Source organism: Phyllostomus hastatus, unplaced genomic scaffold (assembly GCF_019186645.2).
Source record: "Phyllostomus hastatus isolate PE091 unplaced genomic scaffold, TTU_PhHast_1.1 phas_contig_80, whole genome shotgun sequence".
Lineage (NCBI taxonomy): Eukaryota > Metazoa > Chordata > Mammalia > Chiroptera > Phyllostomidae > Phyllostomus > Phyllostomus hastatus.
In genome coordinates this window covers 28464059-28489067 of record NW_025333960.1, presented here as the reverse complement: position 1 = coordinate 28489067, position 25009 = coordinate 28464059, and the positions used below count along the sequence as shown (strand labels likewise).

The 25009-nt window shown below is 37.1% G+C and overlaps 1 protein-coding gene across 3 annotated transcripts in view; it reads left to right on the top strand.

The window, feature by feature from the left end:
- The window catches only part of NOL4 (nucleolar protein 4), a 288625-nt gene that overhangs the window by 212781 nt on the left and 50835 nt on the right, over nt 1–25009 (top strand). The gene's annotated exons all lie outside the window — the stretch shown is intronic.

Genomic DNA, 25009 nt, shown 5'->3' with positions numbered 1-25009 from the left:
GAAGAGGTTCTAAATAATCACTTATAGTTTTGTAAATTTACCTGATTAGTTATGATACTGACCTGATTGTGTTCATTTTTAATGGACATGAGCTGCTCTTCAATTCCCTGTGGTCTGACTGCTAAATGGCAATATGTTGTGCTGGGAATGGGAAAGGCGCAACTTAATTTGAAAGATAAGAAATCCATAAAATAGGAATAGAAAATAATGAAATCTATATCCTGGACTTAGTTCTTCATTAGTGAATCATTTACTATATACCCATTAAGTATCAACTTTTTGTGTCTCTTTCCTAAGTTCCATGTGGTGTGGATGTATTTTTTGTTCATTGTTCATTGATGTTTCACTCGGTTTTGCCCTTTGTTTATCTACATTTGTCCCTCTGCCCTTCTCATGCCTGGTTTTCTATTTCTCTGTAGCCCTCTTAAGTATTAATAAAGACCTGTTTTATGACATAATTTAAATATTACATATAAAATAAGCTGTAATCTGCCTGTTAAATTATTTTTACAACAGATCATCTGATTACCATCTTTAACTGAGACTGGGGTGAGAAGAGTAAAGGTTAATCCAATTTTGTGTTTCCTGTGAGCCAGTGAGCTTCAAAGAAAATAGAAAAATAGTAAAAGTGTTTTTCTGTTCCAGGTTTAGAATATTGAAAAGTTTTTTTCAGAATGGCATTATTTTAAAATTTTATGTGATTATTATTAATATGGCATATGGTAATAATTTTAATGCAAAAGATGAAGCTTTTAGTTAAATAAGAAATAGTATTAGTCTCAGATAAAATGTGTATGAAAAAGCTGATTTTGAATTTGTTGATAATTCTTTGCCAACAGTATTTATTCATATATTTGTGTCCCCAGTTGAGATTTTTATCATTATTAAACTCTAAAATTTATTTCACTAAAAATGAATTATAGCACTATACAGGGTGAGGCGAAAGTAGCTTTACAGTTGTGAGTTTTCAAAATCCAGAGTTTATTTTTGTATTATTATTTATTAATTATTGTATTATTTTATACAAACAACTGTAAACCTACGTTTGCCCACCCTACCATTTAGCATAGTGATTGAGATTGCACATTGTAGAGTTAAATACATCTGGTTTTGATTCTTAGCTCTACTCTTATTAATCAGGTGAACTTCAGGAAGCTATTTCAGTTCTCTCTCGCTTAGTTTCTTCATATGCAAGATAACAAGAACAAGAGAACTAATTCTGCAGGGTGGTTGTGAGAGCTCTAAATGACAGATTGGTGTTATGTACTTAGCATTTTGCCTGGCACATAGTGAGCATCAATAAATTCAGCCTAGAAAAGATTCTAACTGATGAAGCATTTCTGTTGCATCGACACAAGTAAAACTAAAAAAAGAAAGCATTAATAGTACTATCTCTTAATAGGAGTTTTAAACTCAGACTAAATCTGAGAGATCATAATTCTAGAAATTGGAATGGCAGGATTCTGAGATTGAGTGGGCCCTCCTGGTTGTCATCTTGCCGTGTATCTACCCAATCTACACTCTAGAATATTCCTGCCTAGTTTCAGTCATATAGAGTTGTTATGATTGATTCATGTTATGTACTAACTTATGATATCACTCTACAATATCCTTTAAAGCTGGTCTTCCATCAATGTGTAGTCAGTTACTTAACCACTGTTGGCCTAATCTGTAAAACGAGGATACAAATATCAAATTCATAGGTTTACCTAGAAGATTTAATAAGGCAGTGCATGTGAAAGCATAGTGCACTTAGTAATTTTATATATTGTTAAAGATATATTCATCATTTTCTTGAATACCTCAAGCAGCAGGGAAATCCCACTTCCAGTACTGAAGATCTGGTATTTACTAAAAGACGTGTCCACTTGTCAGACAGCTATAATCAGTATGATGGTCTTTAAATTGAGCTCAAATTTGCTTCCTAGAGCTTCAACCCATTGAAGAAAAACTGCTAGCAATAATGAGGAGTGTGACTTCTTACTACTGTCCTAGGATGAGAATGGGTGGGGACCAATGGTCCTTGACCCTACCTCCCATGTTAACTATTTCTTTTTCTGTGTCTTCATACACAGTAGTCATTTATTGCAGGGCTTTGTCACCCGGGAATGTGGGATGTCGAGTATTGTCCCCCCCTCCTCATAGTAATGTTCTTTTCAGGCCCTAAAAGGGTTTAGTGGGCTTTGGGACTCATGAGAGATAGGGAAAAAAATGACACAAATACACCCTATGGTTTATTGGAAACCTAAAAGGCACTTTGCAACATTTCTTTCATTTAGTATTTTCTGCAGCCCCATGAGAGCAGGTCTTCTTATTCTTGTTCACAGCTGAGGATACTGAGGCTGAGAGAAGTGGGATGATTTCTACAAGATTGCTCAGCTGCATGAGCGAGTCGGGGTGTCAGTTCTCTTATGTGAGCCTGGACTTGCCATCTCTCCGCAGTCCTGTACCTCTTCATTTATGTTCACCAGGGGGAAGCCCACGTTCAGGGAGAACCTCTTCATGCTCATTCATAGCCTTTGTGCTTCTGCTCACGGAGTTTCTGACAGTATAGCTTTCTATTGGAAAACTAACTGCTTTATTCACAAAGATTTTTGCACTCTTTCATAACTAGCCAACCAGATTTCTCCAGAAGCAAAGGTATTCCAAAAATGATGTTTTTGTCTCAGTGTGAGCTGGAAAGAGGTCATAAACTTCCCAGAGTGCTTCACGTCATCCAGGGGCTGGGCTGTGCACTGTGAACACTGGTTTAGTAGGGGGTTTTATTTTAAACCATATTAAAGATATTTTAAAATATCTAAACTCCTTGTTCCTACTATGAATTTTATAAATTTCATTTGGCATGCCACACAAAGGCTTCTACCAAGGGATTTTGCACTCTCCACCACAGCATGGAGATGGGGGCACCCTGTCCTCATTGGATCTAAGCCCTCCTTTTGCCCAAGTAGAGATAGGCAGACTTCTTTTGGGTGTTGGCAATGAGATCATCTTTTTGCTGTGAACATTCTTAACATGACTCATAATTCTTAGAATTTGCCAGTGACTCAGAGACTCTTCCCTGGGCCCCCACCTTTCTGTAGGTACATGGAAGTTCAAAAACTGGACAGTTAAAACCTGGATTCTATCAAACCACTCATCTAACAGCTTGCTGCCCATGGTTAGCCATGTCTAGGGCTATTAATATGTATGCTCTTCTGAGTTAAAGAAGCTTGGTGAATTAATTGCATTTTATAATGCTCTTCTAGCTATGAAAATGAAAGGTGTTTTGGATGTGTTAAACGCCTTATGACCTAAGTCCACCTTGCACCAGAGTCCGGAGGAGGCTTGTTACGCAGCCGCAGCCCTGAAGCAAGCCAGTGGCAAGGACAGGTGCCTTTGCTTCATCAGGAACTAGATGTCACAGGCCTGGGGTCAGTCTGCAGTGCGTTATAGATAGAATATATTTAGCATTGCTTTCCTGTTAACATGAAAATCTAGGATTTTTACATTATCTAGGATATTCTTCCACACTCTGACAATTCAAAAAGATGGGCAATATCAGACTTCACTTTTATAATTTTCTGACATAGCTCAGTTAAAAAGAATGTCTTTTTATTATTTGGACATTCTTTCATTACTATTTCCTTAAAAACAAAGGCATCTTAATGTTCTTGTTTACAATCTATCTAAATAGAGGCAGAAAGTGAGAGAGATTACAACCAGCTACTTGCTGGTGATTACTCCCATCTGTTTGCTGTTTTTGAGAGATGACATATATTGTATCCCTCCCTAGGCTGGCTGAAGTTTATAGATAATGTGAAAGTTTCTTTAGCATCTTATCTCCATTCGGTGCTTTCAGTCAAATTAGGGCATAGTTCTATGGACCAGGTCATGTTAAACCAATGGACAAGCGGCTCCCCAGCAGCAGTGCAGCACATGCAGCTTTCATAAAGGACAACATAGCCTGAGTGCAGGGTGACACTGTGGTGACAGGACAGATGGGAAATCAATGGTAGGGTGTGATGTGACACTTTGACTCTATTAAAAAGAACACTGGTTGGGGGGAGAGGAAATGGCATGTTAGTTGCTTGTGACCTAATAAAAGGTGAGGAAGCAGGAAAAAAAATACTGAAAACGGATGGATCACTAAGTTGCAAAACAAAATCACAGCTAGGAAACCAGCATGAAACCGTGGGCCCAGGATCTGAAAACCTTCAGTAAGCCCGTAGTTCTTGTTCCTCCGTTTTCCGTAGTGGGGGTGAATTCAAGGCAACCTGTATCTCTTCGTGACTTCTCTTTTGTTGTGTTAGGGCACTGAGGGGTGGGGATGTTATTAAAAGCAACATAATTGTAGGTACCAATTATAAAATATAGCCATCTAAGTGGAATGTCAGTTTTCACACAGACTTTTCACCCTGAAGTTCAAACAATGTCATAGTAACTGAGATTGAACTTGAACATATTCCCGTGGTCTTGCAGCCACACACCAAGCCCCTGCTCTCAGTTATCCTCAGCTTTTCTTCCACTCTTACTATTTGCCTTTCATACATAAAGTACTTTGGAGAAAAATCTCTGAGTCTTTCAATACGTGTTTCAGGGTAGTCCTTTTATCCAAAAAGAAAATATACTGTATAAGAAAAACAAAGTACTGTTCTATGGTGATTCTTGAAACGTACTGCATTTCCTTTGTAACATGTTTAATTTTAAACTGTTTGAGGTAGAATGTTCTTCCCAAGTGACCTAATTGGAACGGGCTTTATTTTGCTCATTAATAATAATACTAATAGCACCAGCAATAGCAGAAACATTTGTGGTGTAACACCGTGCAAGGTGTTTAGCAAGCCTGTTTGCTATGATTGACGTGACTTGTGACCAAGTGGAGAGGCCGAGGCCAAAATCTCTGGGGTCACAGAGCTGCTCAGGGTGGGTGCCCACTTTGACCTGATCCTTATGCTTTTAAAAATTGTTTATTGTTGTGTTTGAAAAAATCTTTTCAGACAGGTAGGTTTATTTTTGATAATTTGGGAAATGTATAAATAAGGAATACAATTTATTAGTAGTTCCATCCCTGATTTTATAGCATAGTTTTTTCTACTTTTTCTATGCCAAACTTCCTGCTTAAAAAAAAATAGTAACAGTTTCCTTCCATTTAGCTTAATGTTATGAGTATTTGCTGTATCACTATATAATCTTATCGATTATTTTTAAAGCCACTTAATCCTTCATCATGTAGTATTGATTTTTTTGCATAATTTGCATGTGAAAAGAATGCTTTGCCAATTATTTCTTAAGGGTAAATTGTGAGAATTGGGTCAAAAACCAGTAAACTTTTAAAGCTCTTAATATATATAAGGCCTGTGCCCTTAATTTTTGCCTTATTCTTACAAAAATAAGGATTTTAGCTGTTTTTATAAGCATATGCTCATTAAAAGCTTGTTTTAACTTCTAGAATCTTTTATTCTTAATCAGTAGTTCCTAACCCTCTAGAACAGCATGTCTTCTTACAATAAACACCTTGAAATACCCACTTTCAGATCCTAAAATATAATTTATAGTTCATTAAAATTATCTATGCTCACAACTTTAATATGTACATAATGCCCTGATTTTAATACAAACAGTACATTCAGGGAAAGTAATATATAATGAAGTACCCTGCACCATGGTGTGGAAACGTGGAAATACATCACTAGAAGACACGGTGTCCATTTAAATCAGTGAGGAAGCAACAGCTCCATCTGTTGTCTGGTGTGTGTGTGTGTTGTGGCAGCTCACAGAATTCTATGACACAAATTTTCCAAATGGTGAAAAACTGTTGGTAAAGTTCCATACAGAACATAGTACAATATTCCCTTGGTTTGTATGGTAGTGTATTCCTGATATAATTCAATATAAATTTTAAAGCATGCATAAAAACTTTATGATTGTACCTAAAATGAAGTTAACTTTTAGACTCTCATAATTTTATATCAGTTTTCAGCTATAAAAATATTCAGCAGGTCTTTTTAAAGTTCACATGGAAACAGAGACGATGCTTTGTCAGCTGGGACTCGGAAGTATGTCAGAGCTCGTCGTAAAGGAGCTCCCCACCCACTTCGTGCCTGTATCACCTGCTGTATATTTAGCAAGTGTCCCCTAGGGGTGGTAACAATCCTTGAACTGCACTCCTATGGACAGACCAGTCTAGGATTTGAATGCAGAAATGAGAATTACAAATTCTCAGATCAATTCCTTGAGAGTGAACTTTTAAGTCAGTCCCTTACTCCTGGTTGAAGAGATTGATTTTGAGGCTCAAAACACACAAATTTTCTGTAGGTTTAGCAACTCATCATATCAAATGAATTTTCTTTCCATGAATTCCTGCTTCCTTTTACTTTTTATTAGGTTTTCTGGAGCTTAGATGTAAAAATTGCATGGCATAAGATAAAAATAGCTTCAGCAGGCCCTTTGGTTTAAATTTATTTCTTTGCAGTGATGAGGCAATTAAGTGTCAAAGGCCATATCAATTATGCCTCCAGCTAAAAAACTAAGCCATATCTGATTTCTAACTGCAGTACTATTTTTGAAGTACAATTTCATACTTTGTTCTTTTTCAGCTGTTTTTAGTATCTTCTGAGATTATGTTCATATTCTTTATAATTTGAAAATCATCATCAATTAAATTTCCTTGTTAGATATTTACAACAAGGATGCCACAATATGTAGTACTTTGCTACCAATAGAATGCCACAAAAAAATAAGTCTCTATAATCTTTAAAAATTCATGTTTTTATCATTTTAAATCACTCAGAAATATGCTCTGACAACCATCAGAGGGGGTGACTCAGCACTCTTCTGTTGTGGTGATGAGTGAGCACGGAATGCTTTGCTTACTCACGTGGGCCCTAAAATGCCGAGGCCTGTTCAGCAAGTCATCACATTCTAAGGGAGCAGGGGTTGTATTTTTCTGTATGGGAAACAGCACAAGCAGTTGTTGAACCATGAATTCATGAGCACCAAGAGGTGGACAAATTAGTAAAACAATTCCAGAGAAATTTGATTACAAATCCTCTCACCACTGCAAACCTACCATCATACCTATGAGACCAGAAGAGACACTGGGAGTGGTTATACTCATATTTTTAAATAAAACAAATATGGAAATATTACATGTTACATTACATTTTAGAAACACAGAAATTTTATAAACATAAAAAGTAAGGAAAAGTAAAAATATATACCAAAATCAAATATTTTACAGATATATGAAATATCACTTATGGATAATTGTAAGGCATATTTACCATTCTAATTTTAAAATTTGAGTTCATTGTATATGTTACATATGTTTGAGAAACATGGTTAAAATACTTTCAGTGGAGTATTTATTTGCTTTATAGCAAATACTTCTTTACTTGAATTGTGTTGGTATCTTGTGAGTAAATTATGCCCTTGTAAATTTGTGTTCATTCAATGGCATTTAGCTTAATAATGTGTCTGGACCTTAACTTTTAAGTGGGACAAGTTTTAATTTTTTCCAAGATTTTTGAACTGCTCTATCCACTTGAAATTAGTAACACCCTAAACTAAAGATGTACCTAAAGTTTAAAAAATTATTTCTATACAAATATAGGAGAATTCTCAATGAAGCCAGAACATCAAATAGTAAAGTAGAATGAGTAACAGAAAGGGGAAAAAAAAGATACATGGCACTCCAAAGAAACAAGGTAGTTCCTTGTATCTACATCACAAAGAAGTAAGAGGAAAAATAATTAACAGGAGGAAATTACTTCTAAATAAGCCCCCCCCCAAATAAATAAATAAGCCCTAAAGTGGTTTATTTGGCAAATATTCATTACGTGGCAGGTATTTTGAGCAGTGCAGGGGCTGGAAAACACTGGTAGAAGAACCTTTATGGGGGATGTAGCAGGTATTGATTTACTTGGATTCACTTAGGGCTTTGTAGATACTGTGTTTTCTTAATAAGAGTGAGATCAGATTATTGTGAGAGCCAATGGAGAGTGCTCCTAATTCCTCCTTGGGATCCCAGGAGGCCTTCCCAGAGGAGGCACTATTTGAGCCAAACTGAAAAATGGAGATCTTGAGAGAGAAAAAAAATGGTGGAAGATGATATTCCAGACACTTGGAGCATTTCAAAACCTGAAAGATGAAAGGTTCTTATTTATTTATTTACTTACTTACTTATTTATTTATTATCGTCACCCAAGGACAGTTTTTCACTGCTTTCAGAGAAAGAGAGGAAGGAAGAGACGGGGGTATGTGCCTATGAATCAAACCCATGATCCTTGGGTCTACAAGACCACACTCTTACCAACTGAGCCACGTTGTCCAGGGCAACATGGAAAGTTCTTAAGTGTTAATACCAGCAACTTCCTGTGAGAGAAGCTTGAGATTCTTGGGAAGAAATGAAAGGAGAGGGAACTGGATGTGAAGGTTTAAACTAGATGGTGCAGGGAGTTTGATAAGCCCTGTTAAGTGATTTGAAGTGCATGCCAGTAAGGACTGCGAAGGAAAGTGACATGTCCAATTCTTAGGAAGCTTCAGAACCATGAAACCGAGGGCAAAGGTGAGGTCGTGATTCAGCAAGGAATTTCTCTACTAGCTGTTGTTTCAGATTTGCTATTTAAATGTGACAGTATTTAATTTGAGCATATGCCATAGTAATTATGAAGATTAATCTGCTATACAATAACCATATGGCTACAGGAGATTTCTAAGTTAAAAATGAGTGATTTGGGACCTACTCTTCCCGTGACACAGCACTAGCTCAGTTGAATGAGGAATCAAAGTTTAGTATTTTCCTATAGCTTTGGCTTGTGTAACTGTATACAAAGACAGTTATTCTTCCTACCTTAAATACCTTTTTCTATCTTTTTTTGGTGTCCCAAAACACTGACATTATGGTTTTTATCAAACAATGAATTTTTACATTTTTTCTTAAGAGTAAAGTTGCTTCTTAATGTAAATATTTTCCAAATATAATGTATCATTTTATATCTAAGAGGGATGCACACTGCATCATTTTATTGGTCCCTCGTAGTACCGTGACACCAGTAGATCATCCAGTGGTTTTCCGAGTTTGTGGACAGGGACTCTGAAGCTGAGAAACTTTATTTCTTTGGGGTGCCATGTATCTTTTTTCCCCCTCTTTCTGTTACTCATTCTACTTTCTATTTCATGTTCTGGCTTCATTGACAATTCTCCTATATTTGTATAGAAATAATTTTTTTAACTTTAGGTACATTTTTAGTTTAGGGTGTTACTAATTTCAAGTGGATAAATGTCAGGATATAAGTGGGTGGTTTGAATTCAGACAGAGAAATTCAATATGTATGTGTTGATACACATCTCAGTGCCAAAGTCAGGGGAACATATGGTTTACTAGGCTGTCTGTGCAGACAGCATTTTTGTTAATATCATTTATTTTACAACCAATTATTTTTAGTCTTTGCCAATAAATGAAGAATCTGACATATTTGGTTTATGCCAATATATTCATTTTTATAATTTATTTTCTCATAATTTGTTCATTCCTTGTTCTGTCTTTTCTCCTTAATCTAGCCACTTTAAAACCCATTAGTTACTCTGGAAAAAACAGTTTTGTGTATATTGGGGAAATTTAGCCATAGTCACAAATTTATGATAAAATTAGATAATATAATAGCTTGACAAATTGAACTATGCTTCCTAGTGATTTATGATGCTTGACATGATTCATGTCTTAGGGACCAGGAGACCTGAGGCCTCCAGAAGCACGGTGGTGTTCTCCGTTACTGAGGGCTTCGGGAAAGCAGGGTCTCTGTGCAGCTGGGTTTTCTAGGTAGCTGAGGATTAGCCTTCTTTTAACATGATTTTACTTTCATTTTCAGTGGAAATCTTTCCCAAAATATCAGTGCATCCTCCTTTCATGACAAAAGGTTTCTGATCATAAAGTTTAATGATGGATTTATCTATTAATCTTCACTCAGTCCTGTGCAGTGCTGACATTTGAGCTTTAGCTATAGGCATAGGTATTTCAGAACAGGGGATCTTATAGAGTGTGCCCTAGAGAAAATCTCAGAGGCAGGTCAAATTGTTTTCTTGGTAATTTACCTCTTTTATGTAATGCTGAAGAGAGTCTGACTTTCTGATACTCTTGCCAGTAATGCTGATCTTTTCTAACCAATTTTGCTGAAATTGTTCAACCTCCTAAGTTTCTTATCTTCACAAAGAAGCTTGGTGTTCTTTGCCTTGTCCACAGTATATTTTCTTTTGCTTCAACCCAATGGTTTCTGGATGTTTAAAGGACACGCTATATTTGTTTTTATTTACACCCTGCTATTTGGATATAAGGAGGAATGCCTCTCACTGTTTTAGGAGTTTATGCAAAGCTATTTAATAAGAGTCTTTACCTGCACTCTTCATCAGGAGAAAACTGCTGCTTAGATCAAACACCAAGCCACACTTATTTATAAGCCCTTTTTCATGTTTTACTTGAATGCAAGCAAGACAAAAAAAAAGGCAATTTAAATTACACAATTACATTGAAAGTCCAGTGAGATTCCTACATTGAGATCAAACTTCTCATTAAATCACTTCTGTAGTAATATTCCATGGTTTTTGGTTTTTGGGTCTTTTATTTATTTATTTATTTTTTTGTTTGTTTTTGGTTTGGGTGCTAGTTTTGGCCCTGATGCTCAAGGACACTCGAGGCACTTCTAGCACATGGCAGGAACACTATTTTCATCCTGAGGCTTGTGATCAGCCTCCTGTTCCCAAATCCTCCAGAAAATGTATGAGATTTAAGTTGTGGTTCCAGAAAAAAGGCAGAGAGCAAAAGTACAAAGAGGTCAGAGCCGTGGCTGTAAACTTAGGTAATAAAATAGGTAGATGTAAGTGAGAAGCACATCTCAATCCCGCAGGCGTTGTGATTGCCATGAAAAACAGCAGTTAGAGCTTTTCACTTTACCAGTGTCTTTCCCACTGGTTCTTTATCTTTGCCACATAACTGCTTTCAGGTGGGAGGACCCAAGGAGTTAGGGGAAGACAGGAGTCTTTGATTCAGGCCTTTGGAAAACGGCCTGGAGACTTAGCAGCAGTGGGATGTCTTATATTAAGTACGTACATGTGGGCATCTACACAAAGTCGCTATAGTTGGGGATTGTTAGTTCACAACTTTTCAATAGAAAAGCCTCTTTTTCAAATGATTAACATGTTTACTGTGGAACATGTTAGACTCATTTTTAAAAATTGGAGTTACAGAGAACCTTATACACCACTTAATTCAATAAATGTACTTTATATAAGAAACAGGCCTAGAAAAGGTTATTTTCCTTCCTTCCTTCTTTCCTTCTTTGTTTATTCTGTGATTTTTCCATATTTCACTAGAAGCAGACGTCCTCTTTAAAAAGGATAAAAAAAGACCAATATAGTACAAAGAATTTAGTTCCCTTTTGATTTCAGGTTAATGTCCTGAATAATGAAAATCAGAATGCTTCATAAATTTCAGATCTTAATGCTATCATACCTTCATAATGTGCAAGAAGAATTTGAGTACTACTTTGGATGCAGAACTCAGAAGGTCACATTAATTCAATTGCATTTTTCTATCATTTATTATTATTGCCTATGAAGCAAGTTGGAGAAAACCAATGGAGCTGTGAAACTTTGTATGTTGTCATATGTGTGAGGAAGAAGTTTCTTTCTGGGGAACTTTCCAGATATCCATGCATTCTTTTAAAAAAATTATTATTATTATTATTATTTTATTTTTATAGAGGGAAGGGAGGGAGATAGAGAGAAACATCAATGTGAGGTTGCTGGGGGTTATGGCCTGCAACCCAGGCATGTACCCTGACTGGGAATCGAACCTGCGACACTTTGGTTCGCAGACCACGCTCAGTCCACTGAGCTACACCAGCCAGGGTTAAAAATTATTTAAGTAGAATCTTGTACTTAAGGTAGTCTTTTAAAAGTACAGAATATTTTCTGTAGTTATTAAAATTACAGCATATTTTCTGTACTTTTTTACCTTAAATTGATTTGTTGAGCTACCATTTATTTGATCATTTATATTCTAAGAACAAAATTTGTTGAAACCATTTCAAATGTCCTGATTCAGTTTTAAATTTCAACTCCACCATTCAAAGTATCAACTCAACTATATTTGGGAAATAAATCAGGACACATATGGGAAACATGAATATATAATTATACCAAAATGTGTGTATTATCTTATACTTTAATGGTGACTTCACATAAATTTTTTCATATAACCTTTTCCCCTAAACTCAATGAGGATATGTCATTACTATTAATATTTATGATGAAAAATTATAGAAAGAAGAAATGTGTTCTTCATTGTTGCTTCTGTTTTCTTTCTATATAGTGACAATTTGGGGGTTTAGAGGGTGTGAATGTAGGATACTTAATCCTCTAAACACACCCTGACTCTTTCCACCAGTGTGTCCTTGCCCAGGCTTTTTGTGGGCACCAGTTCTGCTTCCGTGTTTATTTGTACACCCACCTTAAGACATACTTAAGAAGAAGTAAGACATGCTTTAAGAAGTGCTTCCTGCATCAAATCTCAGCCCTCAAAACCAAGTCCCTTTCCTCGTTCTCTATGTAGCAACACCTACCAGCACAACATATTTTAGGACTTCATTGTAAATCCCACCTACCACTGTATTGGCCTCCAGGTGTCTTTTAGAATATTGAGTCTACAATTTTGTAGCACTCTGTAGGATTCAAACAGTTTTGCCTTTTCATCACTTTGAACCCCAAAAGATACCTAGTTATATACTAGGAGCTGGGTAACCACTCAATAAATAGCCATATGTGGTTTCATGTGGCATGGCAAAAAGTTGAGTTTCAGGGAAGGAAAGAGCCTTTTAATGAGATGCCTGCTAACACAATAGAAATGCTTCCAGAGAATGGTTAAGATGTGTCTAAATAGAGCAATTTGAAATGTTGTCTGACAGCCTAGTAAACACAAATTTAGCATCAAATAGAGAAAATCACAAATACAATGTGATAAGAACCAAGGGTGTAGGTTGGGGAGGGGACAAAGAATTTCTCAACATTTTGTTCTTTGAACACTCTTGCTTTTCACTGTTCAGTGTGGAAAAGGCGGCAGCTATTAGGTTTCTGACAAAGCAATTATAGCCACACACAGATGCTGGGAGCTGACCTGACTTTTGCCCCTGGAGAGTTGTCATAGCAGCAGGCTGAAGAGAGCAGCTTGTTATAAGTGTTACTGCAAGCTATGGAGGAAGAACTGCCCTCTATGCAACACATTTGAACATGAATATACAAGTATGTATATTGTTACTTACTGGTGGCCATCTTTCTCCTTTATTCAGTGCTTGTCTAATTTTTAAGTACTCATTCCATAAGAAGTCCATGTTTAAAGGCAATAACAACTATGTGCCTTCGCATGATTTGCAGGGCCATTGACCATAAGTAGATACTGTGTTTCTAGGGTATTGTTCCTCGGGGAGGAGATATTTTAGTGTTACTGACAAGAGAGAGGTTGAGATGCTGTAAACTGGGTGTAGGGTTTTTTTTTGTTGGTGGTGGTGTTATGTATGCTGTCTTTGTACTCAGCAAATAAATTACTTGTCCATATTTACTCTTATTTACAAATATATGTATGTTCTTACAATGGCTGTGTCTTATACACAAAGGATAGCTATTTAAAGTTATGTATAAAAATATGTGCAGATATGTAAATATATCATGTCCACATAAACTAGAGAGTATCTGTCAATATGTTTAAAACAGAGAGAAAGCTTTGGGATTATTGCTGGAATACTCATTGGTATTCTGAAATATTACTTTTGGTTTAGTAGGCTAAATTTGATGTTAATGTGGCACATCCTCCCAAAACTGAAGTCTTATTAGCAACATTAAATTATATACCATTATTCAATCATTTTATAAAGTTATAATTATTAATGCATGCATAATCTAAGCATTCAGATAAACTGCTGATAACCTATAATTGTTAGCAGAAAAACAATTTCCTATTCTAATGATAAGATGGATGATAATCTTGAATGATTTTACCTGAAACAAAGAATAGAAATCTTAATACTATGTATGATCAACAGAGAACCTGTATATTCTAAATCATGACCTTAAATAATTTCTAAATATTTTCTAAACCTTATAGAATTATGAAATAGGTATCAGATAAGAATTATAAAATATTAGTACACCCACATCCATGAGGGTGTATTTTGTATTCCTTTGTTTCTCAATCAATATGAATTTTCACCTGTAGAAGAAAATGAAAAATTGCACTTTTTTCATTTTTTTGAGCTGATGAAATATATATAATGCTACTGAGAAAGGAAAAATAGAAATATAATCACAATAGTAATTTGTATTTGCTAAATGTTTGAGGAAAACTTAGGCAATGTATTGACTCTGTAGTAATTTCAAACTAGCATTTCATAAATTACAAAAATGCATTTAAAATAAACAACACATGATAAACTAAATTTAAATGTAGCATTTAAATTGCTTTAGGGGGGTTTCCAAAAAGTTTGGAAGCACAACTTTTGTGGATGCAAGAATATGGAAAATTTAATTTATCATTATAATTAACATCTTTAAGAATGTATTTAAAAACATAAAATTCATTCACCTAAATGGCACAGAAATTGAAGGCATAGCCAATGTAATCTAAATCCATGTATTGTATATGAAGAGAGACACTCTTCTCTGTAATGCCTCCCAGAAAAAGTGAAGGAACAGGTGTCCGCTCCCTCAGACAATTGAGATAGAACTGACTAACGGCCTCTGTGTTGCAATCTGCAGCCTACAAGACTAAGCACTAGATGTGGAAGTATCTAGTGAGTACATGTTTAGAGATGAGAAAACCTGGTTAACTGATTTTTTTTCTCAGAGATAACTTGAATTAAAAATTTTCAAAGCATTTCACTTAATTAGGTAATCAGCGAAACACCAGATCAAAAGCTTAACTTCGTTTTTATTTTAAGTTTGGAAGGGACTCAGGAGAGAGTGATCCGGCATTCAGTGACTACTGAAAGCAAGTGACCATGGATGGTGCCAAGAATTGGGAAATCTAACACAAAAATCTCTTAAAAGTGTTAGAAAATGTTGTCAAAATAGTTTAAGCAGAGGGAATTTACAAGCCCAGGTAACTAAAACTTCCAGCAGTAGGGCCAGCATTGTGTGTGGTGATTCTCAGAGTAAACAGGGTCTCTGTCACAGCTCCCTTGACTCTGCTCCATATTTGTTGTACCCATGCTCACATAGGTTGCCCCTCAGGTTAGCAATGTGGCTGCAGCAGCTCCCATTTTCCATCTTCCCCATGGACTATGATTGGGTTTCACATTCATCCCTGAAGCAACTGCTGAGGCCAGGAGAACAGAATATGCATAGGTTGCATGCTCAGTTTTGGATGCATGGGTATAGTCAGCTCTGCAAAGATCAGGGAATAAGAGTGGTAAGGGAAAATCAGATACAGTTACTAAGAGGGGGAGGGAAAGCAGATGAATGTGGAAAGGCCAAAGAAAACTGGTGTTCACTGTAGTGGGCTGTATTAGTTTCCTAGGGTTGCCATCACAAAACGCTACTAACTTGGCGGTTTAAAACCAAGGCTGCCAAATTTATTCTCGCACAACTCTGCAGGCTAGAAGTCTAAACTCAAGGCATTGGAAGGGCTGTGCTCCCTCCAAAGCCTGTAGGGGAGGATCCTTCCTGGCCTCTCCCAGCTTCCAGTAGCCCCAGGCATCCCTTGGCATGGGGCAGCCCTCCTGCCTCCATCTCCTCATGGCCATTTTCTCTCTGTGTCTGTGTCTTTAACCGAATGCAGGTCCAGCTGCCTGCAGCTAAAAAAGCCAATACTTGAGAGGCAGGTGCTGATGTAAAGGAAAGTGGTTTTATTCAGATGCCAGCAACCTGCAAGATGGGCTCATGTTGGAAGGCTATCTCCTGGGAAGATGGGGGACTCGTGTCATGAAGCCCCTCTCCTCCTCTCAGTGGAGTAAGATACTTTTACAAGGAGGGAGAGGGGAGCAGAACAAAGAGATCAAGGAAGGGGGTTGAAAAGTTCTCTGCGTGCACATCTTACAGATGAGCACCGTCCTTTCCCATAAGGCAAGTGATGGTCCTGTGTGCATCAGCCTGGCTTAGGCATCTTGGCTCCACATCATCCTGTCTGCATGGATGAAGGTCAGCAAATCCCCCAGAAGTAGGATGCCTGAAGGTCGGAGTCTGTATCTTTTGGAGTTTAGTTCCTAGGATTCTTACATAAACATGTTAGTTACCTGCAAGCTACATATTAGAGTCAGAACTTACAGAAACAATGTCAGAAGAATGGCAGGGTGGGTTAAAATCCCCCACTACAATTTTTAGCTGTTACATCTCTTCTTATAGGACGCCAGTCATATTGGACTAGCACCCACTCTGATTCTGTATGGTCTTATCTTAACTAGATTTCATCTGCAAAGACCCTATTTCCAAATAAGGTATCAGAGGCTAGGACTTCAACATATGATTTTGGGGGACAGTTTAATCAGTGACAGTCACCCTTCTGCCCTCCTCGACAAAAGCATATCTTGTAAAATACATCCACCAATCCCAGCTTCATCAGAAGTCCTATCCCACTACAGCATCAATGCTGCATCCTAAAACCTCACCTGCATATATTCACCTCAAAAGGTCTCAAATATTATCTTTTAAATAAGCTAATATTGATAAGGGTGAGACTCAGTATGGTCCACCCTAGGGCAAAATTCCTTTCCATCTGTGGAGCTATGAAACCTAGAAAACAAATGATATGCCTCCAAAATACAACGATGGAACAGGCATAGTGTACCCATTCCAAAAGAGAGAAATGGGGTTTTAGAAAAAGGGTTTACAGGTCCCAAGCAAGTCCAAAACCCAGAAGGATAAATTCCATTAGATGCCAGGTCCTGAGAATAATATACTGTGGCCCCAACTCTGTCCTTCCAGTGCACCTGGGCAGCAGCCCCTCCCTGTTGGCCCACCTGTGCCCGCTCAGCCCAGGGTCATCTGGTCAGCTGGCCTCAGTCAGCTCTGCCCACTCTGGTCTCTGCACCTTTGGCTTTGCCCTAGCAATCATTCTTCTTTCATTCCACCCCCTTTCTGTCTCTTTCAGTTCAGGCTTGCATTTTTTTCCAGCTGGTATAAAATTCTCAAAACCTCCGTCAGTCTCCTAGAGAGGGTGAGGTGACCCGTACTGGTTAACAGGAGGGTTTTTCACACATTCTTCCTGGATGGCCTTTCCTCTGTCACTAGCCTCTGTTGAGATGGTTGGTTGGGTTCACTAAGCCAAACACCTAATCTCTTTAGCTAGAATAGGGTTGTCCAGCCACACCCCATATCCAAAGCAAGCTTTCTAGAAAATCTTCCAAATCATCAAGTGCTGGTTCCTTTGCATTAACAAATTCAACCCATAACTTGGGTTAACTCCAGTAAACTACCTAGTAAACTATTAGGTAAACTACCTAATAGTTTACCAACCAAACTACTGAAGGCTTAGCACTTAAAGTGTATCTATAAGTGCAAAATATATAACTACTTTCAATAATTTTTAAGTGAAAAACAAATTATCTTTGAGTTTTATTTAAAGATTTGAAATAGGGTCAATAATTCTATTCATTCATTTAGTTTTTAATTACATGATTTTTATTTCCAGGAGACTGGTATAGATTCTCTCCTGTATAGTGCATGTAGTATAGATAATGCTTACACAAAATGAAATTTTATATCAAAATATAAAGAAATGTGAGTCATCTGAAATCAGTGATAAGTGTGGAGAGTACAAATACCGGAATTCGAAAAGAAAGGCAAATATTAGCCTCATTGTCTGTTGGCGTGTGCTGTGCTCTTTCATAGATAACAGACTATTATGACGTTACTGTCCAACAGGAAAGTATTCAGTAGTTTGTGTGATGTACCTCCACCCCCCCCACCATAACATCTATCCTTTAAAAAAACCCTTAATCTTGTATTTTTTATAAATATTTGCTTAGTTGTAATAAATACTGTGAGATGAGAATACTATATACCGTATTTTTGGACTCTAAGACACACTCCCCCCCCGACCCAAATTTGGGAGGAATAATGGTGGTTAATGCTGCTGTTGAGTTCTGTTTACATTTACATCGGTGAAATATTAATGTTATTTATGTTATTAAATATTTTACCACATTTTTTGCTTCAAAAATTTTTTCCCTATTTTCTTCCTCTAAAACCCAGGTGTGTCTTACAGTCTGAAAAATGTGGTAGATTTAAATTTTTTTCTGCTTTAGAGACAAAGCTCTTACAGAATCCAGTGATTTATGCAGGCATACCCTGTGCATATCTCCTAATCGAGGCCATCTGTAATTAGACTACTAATAAGTGCTTTTTAATGATGAGCAGGAAACCAGTTATTAATGAGCGGCTTCTTGAAAAGTACCGTATATTCATTAGCTGTAAAGTGCCGACCAAGCTTACATGTGTGTACTCTGTTCTGAAATCAAACTTTCACACGTGTGTGTGCATCTCTTTTGTTTCTTTGTTTACCTTGTTACTTTTCTCTGAATATGAAAGCACTGTAGAGAATTTGACAGTGATCTCTTAATTATGGAGGCATCCAGTAAGGCAGGTTCCAAAAAGTGTTACATATCTTACTTAGCATGAAGACAGACACATTAACAGCCCAAATTCACCCCCATGCAAGACTGACGGGATAAACACCAGGGCTGCCCGCTACAAAATCCTTCCCTTTCTCCCCTCCTCAGCAACCCTCTCAGGAAGGAAGAGAGCCTGAGTCTTTGTCTTTGTGACAGGGCCAGGCCTCGTGTTCTTGGAACCTCAAATATGACATACATGTGGTGGGTACTTTTGTATTAAATAAGTCAACAGCCCCTGTTCGGGAAGCCCAGATGTGGGACCTGGGCTATCGCTGTGGCAACAGAGTCCAATGCAAAGATGAATCACACTCATTAGGTCTTATAAGTATTGCCAGGAATAATTCGGTGTACCCCTGCACTATAACGTATGACTTGATTCCGCAAGTCAGAAAAGCAGTGCTCCAGTATTCTGAAAAGAAACGAAAATAAGAATCGAATCATTCATTTCTTAGTCCAGTAAATCCAGGTATATCAAAAGTATATAGTAGCGATGACAAATGAGTAGCAGACTGCAGAAGAGCTTTGGTTGCAGAGTGCTGGGAAATCTTTGCATTGGAATGCTTTTCAATGGGGCATGCCCTCTTAAATGTGCACGTCCTGAAGCTGCATCTCCTCACACATTCATGTACCTTGCCTGGCCTCTAGAGGCAGTTGAGTTTTCCACCTGAAGTGTATGAAGACTTGATTTACCAATATTAGCAGAGTCTGTTAGCACCTAAACATACTTGCCAACATTTTTGCTTTAAAAATTAAAGCTTTGCTAATCCTTTGAAAAAATAATTAGGATGAGAAATAAGATAGTCTTTACAGGTTTTACTCATTCCAATTTATATGAATGCACAGATCCTATCTCCTACACATTTCTAGAATAGAATAGAAAATTATGTGAAGGGAGCAGGAATGAGAAATCTATTTAAATTTGACTCTTCCCTCTATTTTAACATGGACGAATACGTGGTTTTGCCCTTGAGAGGATATTTGCTACATTAGAAATAATACACATATTATTAAGAATATGTGAAGAATATATGAATATGTATCAGTAAGAATATATGAATATAAATCAAACTCAAGCTGAATTATGAACTTTGTCTTTAACCAACCACTGCATTAAAGTTTAATTCCTATTTAAAATCCTAACTTTTTGGATCATTTCTGTGAGCTACTTTAAACCAGCAGCCTTGCTTGGTACAACACATAAAAGGGAAAAAACTGAGCAAAATTATTTTTTCACCTTCTTGGCACATGTCTATCAGTATTCACATTGAACTGGGTTGCTGTTATTCCTGACAAATTCAGAGGGAAGACAAGCCTCTGGGTCCCCAAACAGGTAAACGTATCATTTATATTTGGTCATAGCAAAGATGCATTTACTTTGTAAATGGGGCTCGAGTCTCTAAGCTAGAATTATAATACAGTTGTAAGGCAAAAAATTAGTCATTTAAAATGAAGGATGCCTGGGAGTAAGCATTCTGAAAGCCCACAGCTCATGAAACACTTTAAAGCAGTGGATGGAACAAGGGAGCCCTGTAAGGAAAAGTCAGCCTTTGGGGGAGCAACCCCCCAAAAGGCACACACACGCATCTTAGAACAAAGTCTTCACTTTTTAAAAAATCTTCACCTGAAGAAACATTTTTATTGATGAGAGAGAGAGAGAGAGAGGGATGAGAAACAGCAATCAGTGGCCCTCTGAACATGCCCTGACGGAGATTCGAACCTGCAACCTTTTGGTGTATGGGAAGACGCTGCAACAAAATGTGCCACCCAGCCAGGGATGAATGAGGCCTTCACTTTTAAATTAGTATTCTATAGAATTTAAAATGATCATATTGGTGTTTGGTTTGGTTTGGTTTTGGTGTGGTGTTAAATACTCTACTTATATATCACTATTCCACAGCACTCAAAAAGCTTTACAAAGACTAACAACCCTACTTAGATGGATTCTGGAGGGCAGACAGAACCGTGCCCCTTTGTCAACCTAAATGCACCGGGACAAGAAGTGTAATAAAAGAATGGAGGGCTAGGCCCAGCATTTTACTACAATTGCACATGAGCCTCTCACTGGAAGCAGGCTCCTGACACACAGTCCGTGGGTCTCCACACGGGACTGTGCCCCATCACTCCGTTTGAGAAGACGCACCAAAGGCAGAGGAGGAGGAAAGTTGTAGTTCATTTGCACAATTTAGACTCCTGGAAATTAAAAGTATTAATCACCTTGCTAATTTTGTACCGAAATGAAAAAACTGCTTATCAGCAAATCCAGCTTCCTGCAGTGTGCCTGGGTTAAAACAAACAGCAAATCCCATCAAAGGGAAGTTTTGAAGTGAAGATAATGCTGAATTCATAAAAAATATCCTGTGCAGTTTTTTTATTGTTCACTTTCTTTAATTTTATTTTAAAGGTTTTAAATAGAATAAAAACAGCTCTTCATAATAATTGAATGATGCTTGTATTTGAAGCTATACTTTAGGGTAGCTAGCAAATTTTAAAAAATTAAAAAACAAGTTTGAATTTTTGCTTATGAACATCTGAAGATATACCTAAGATAGATTTAGTATTATTTATGTTCCCCCAAACTTAATATGTAGCATCCACTATAGTATTTTTATTAAGGAAACATATATGAAAGCAAGGTACTTTTCTTTGAAAATTTATCAATTCTATTGTCCCTTTGTCTTAACATTAAAACAAGTAAACATTGGGTATTAAAACAATACAGCTAACCTATTTGTGTGTGTGCCCTAATTACCTCTCATCTCTTCCAGCCGCCTCTAAAGGAGTTCTGAACAGTGTTTGACAGTGAGCTGATAAAGATAATTTCCAGATGAACAAAGAAATGAATATTACTTTTTTGTCTTCTCTAGTTAAAAACCTCAAATTCCTTTAATTTCATTATAGAATTGTGAGATCTTCCGGCAACCCCAGTTTTCTGACCTGGACAGTGTCAGTGATGAGGGCGCACCGAGTGGCACCTGGGAAGGACTGTTTGACTTCCTCAGCAGAGCGCACAGGTGAAGCCTGTAGACTGAGTCAGAGGCCTAGGTATTTATAGGTGTGTGATCTCCGATAAATCACTCTGCAGGCTCTGTGCCTCCATTTTTTTCAATCTATAAATTGAGAGCTTAATAACAAACACCTAGTTCATTGGGATGTCCTGTGGATTCTGATAGTATGACAGTTCATTAGCGCAATTCTTGACATATAGTAAATAGATAATATTTTAGACTTATGTATGAGGCTGTACTTTTAGCCCTGTTAAATCCATCTTACAATAGCCTGTAGTGAAATTGATCAAATCCTATTGCTCTTGACTTTGTATATTGTTTAGTCTTCTCCCTCTTTTTTGACATCCTATTTATCACCCAAATTGTTCAGTATTCTATCAATGTAGTTATGTGCCTCAATTTAAATATTAAAAGGCATAGGACTTTAGGCAAAGGACTTCAGGACTGGGGCATGCCCTCTGAAGACCTTTATTCTAGTTGCACCATTCCATTCATCAGTCTTTGTTTTCTCCATTGAATTTACTGGGGTCACATAAATTGTGGTTAACAATTTTATTGGTTAGTAAAATTATATAGGTTTCAGATGTTCAATCCTATAATATATCATCTGTATATTATATTGTATGTTCACCACCCCAAGTCAAATCTCTTTTCATTACCATTTATCCCCCCCTTTACCCTCTTCTATCTCCCCTACCCCCTTTCCCTCTGATAATACTGTTGCCTGTGTATGAGTTGAAAGCAATATGGAGTTAACTGAAAAAAATTAAAAATGGTACTGCCTTATGACGCAGCAGTTCCACTCCTGGGAATACATCTGAAGAAATCCAAAACACTAATTTGAAAGAACATACTCATATGCACCCCTATGCTCATTTCACCATTATTTACAATAGTCAAGATTTAGAAGCAGCCCAAGCGCCCATCAGTAGATGAGTGAATAAAACACCTATAGTACATTTACACAATGGAATACTACTCAGCTGTAAAAAGAAGGAAGTCTTAACTTTGTGACAGCATGTACAAATCTGGAGAGTATTATGCTAAAATGAAATACAGCAGTCAGAGAAAGCAAGTGCCATACGACTTCACTTATATGTAAAATCTAATGAACAAAATCAACTAACAAAATAGCAACAGAGTCAAAGATAAGAGAACAGATTGACAACTATCAGAGGTAAGGGGGTTTAGCAGGGGCTGTGTGGAAAAAAAGTGAAGGTATTAAAGAAAAAATACCTCATCTGTCTTTGGATGTGGTTTTTCTGTTAGATGTGAACCATCCTTGTGGTGCTGTCTTTTAGCATATTCGGCTTTATTTTGTCATATCCACCTTGTTCTGCATCTAGAAAATCACCACGATCCACCTTTTTAATAGTCCTTTCACAAGGAAAATAAGGTACATTTACATGAGTTTTTCCTCGCCACTTAAAAGTGTTATTTACAGTTTTGAAATATTTAAATTATAAACTTTAATGTCTTACAATGCCAAGATGACAGAAGCAGCATGATCTTTTTGTTTATATGTTTTAAATTTTCTTTTTCTATCAGAACTTTCAGATAGTTTGCCATCTCACGTAGTAAAACCACTTGAAATGACAAGAATCTCAGATAAATAGATATACTTAATGTAGCTACCCAAATCATAAACTTACTGCATCGCTTCACAAAGTTTTCCTGCCTGTAATCTGATACAGGTAATCTGATACATTTGAACGTATACAGCATTTTGACATGGAAAAGCAAATCCTTGGCTTTACCGCTTCCTTCCAAAACCCCACTAAAATGACTGCAAATATAAAGAATGTAGATCTACAAGGAGAAAGGGAATGAGGAGGAATCAGGAAAGCATGAGAGATTCCATCAAATTTTTGGAAAAAAAAAGGGGCTAGAGAGAGATACCCAAAGAGAACCAGAAACTTGGAACTAAAGAACAAACTGACAGTGACCAGAGCAGAGTGGGGAGGGGGCTAACGGGGGAAAGAAGGGGAAGGGGCAAGAAAAGGAACACAAATGGAGGATTCATGGGAATGGACAACGGTGGGTGATTGATTGTGGGAGTTGGGGAAGATGGGGTCAGGGTGAACAATGGGGAAAAGAAGAGACAACTGTAACTGAACAGCAATAAAAAAAGAAAAGAAACCATTCAATCCCTATAGACCCTGGAAAGTCTCATAACTGAAGGTACCAGGTCTTATGGACAGTGGACGTGCATGAATACGAAAACAGGAGAAGTGGTTCTGTATCCAAGAAGTCATTAGACCTCAGGCCCTCTCCCAAGTTCTGTATTACCGAGGATCTTTCTCTCTTCCCACCCAAGTAGTCTGCGAGTGGTTTCTGAGAGAGAGATGGAGGCAAAAAGGATATTGGGTATAACAGCAGGAACAGTATACTGAAAATGGACAGAATAAATTTTTCAAACTGAAGGCAATATATCTCTGCTGTAAGCCTTTTTTACTTCTTAGCTCCAAAATGAAGGCAGCATAGGTATTTCTTCCACTCAGGGAACTAGAATTCTTCCCTCAAAAATTTAGAATCCAGAGAGGTAAAGGAACTATGGATCCTGGCACTCAGATATCAGAAGCAAATCAAAGGGCAGAAGAAAATTTTGAAACAAAACTTGGTCCCTATCCTCAGGGATATTTTTTGAAAAGGTATTTCCTTGAAATAAGAAATGAATGCTTAACAAGGAACAATAGATAAAATGAAAATCTTAGAATGTAAAAAATATAGTCAAACTTTTTTAAGATTGGAAAATCATTGGGAAATTACTCAGAAGCTTCAAAAATTAGACAAAGAATGGAAAATTAAATAGAAAAGTAAAAAAAAAAGATCAATCTAGGAGGACCAACAACTGGCTGAAGTTAAACAATATGGCTGGAAAAGTGAGAATGATAATCCACCCAAATTGTCAAGCATGAGGGGTAGAAATAATTTAAGATAATTATCTGGCATATATCTTCCATAGAGTCTTTCTCAGAAAGTCACTGGAGAATACTGTCCAATGGAACAATAACACAGCCAAGGAGGAAGTCACCAAATCCAAAAAGAGGAGACTCACAGTGGAAGTGGACGGCTGTCTAGGCTGACACTGTGTGGCAGGCCTAGAGAACAACCTTGCCAACCTTGGCTAAGCAAGTGATTGGACTAGGGGGATAAGGAGTATAAAGAGTTCCAGGAGAGAGATGTCCAGGGGAAATACGTTACTGATGGAACACCTGATCGATTTGATGATATGGAAAATATTCCAAAGGGTTTTATTTTGTGTTAGGCAATTTGATTTAAAAAAATGAGATTAGTAGCTCAGAATACAAACAACACACAGAAAAGTTTTAATACTGTAGGGATAAAAATTTAGATTAAGAAGTATACTCA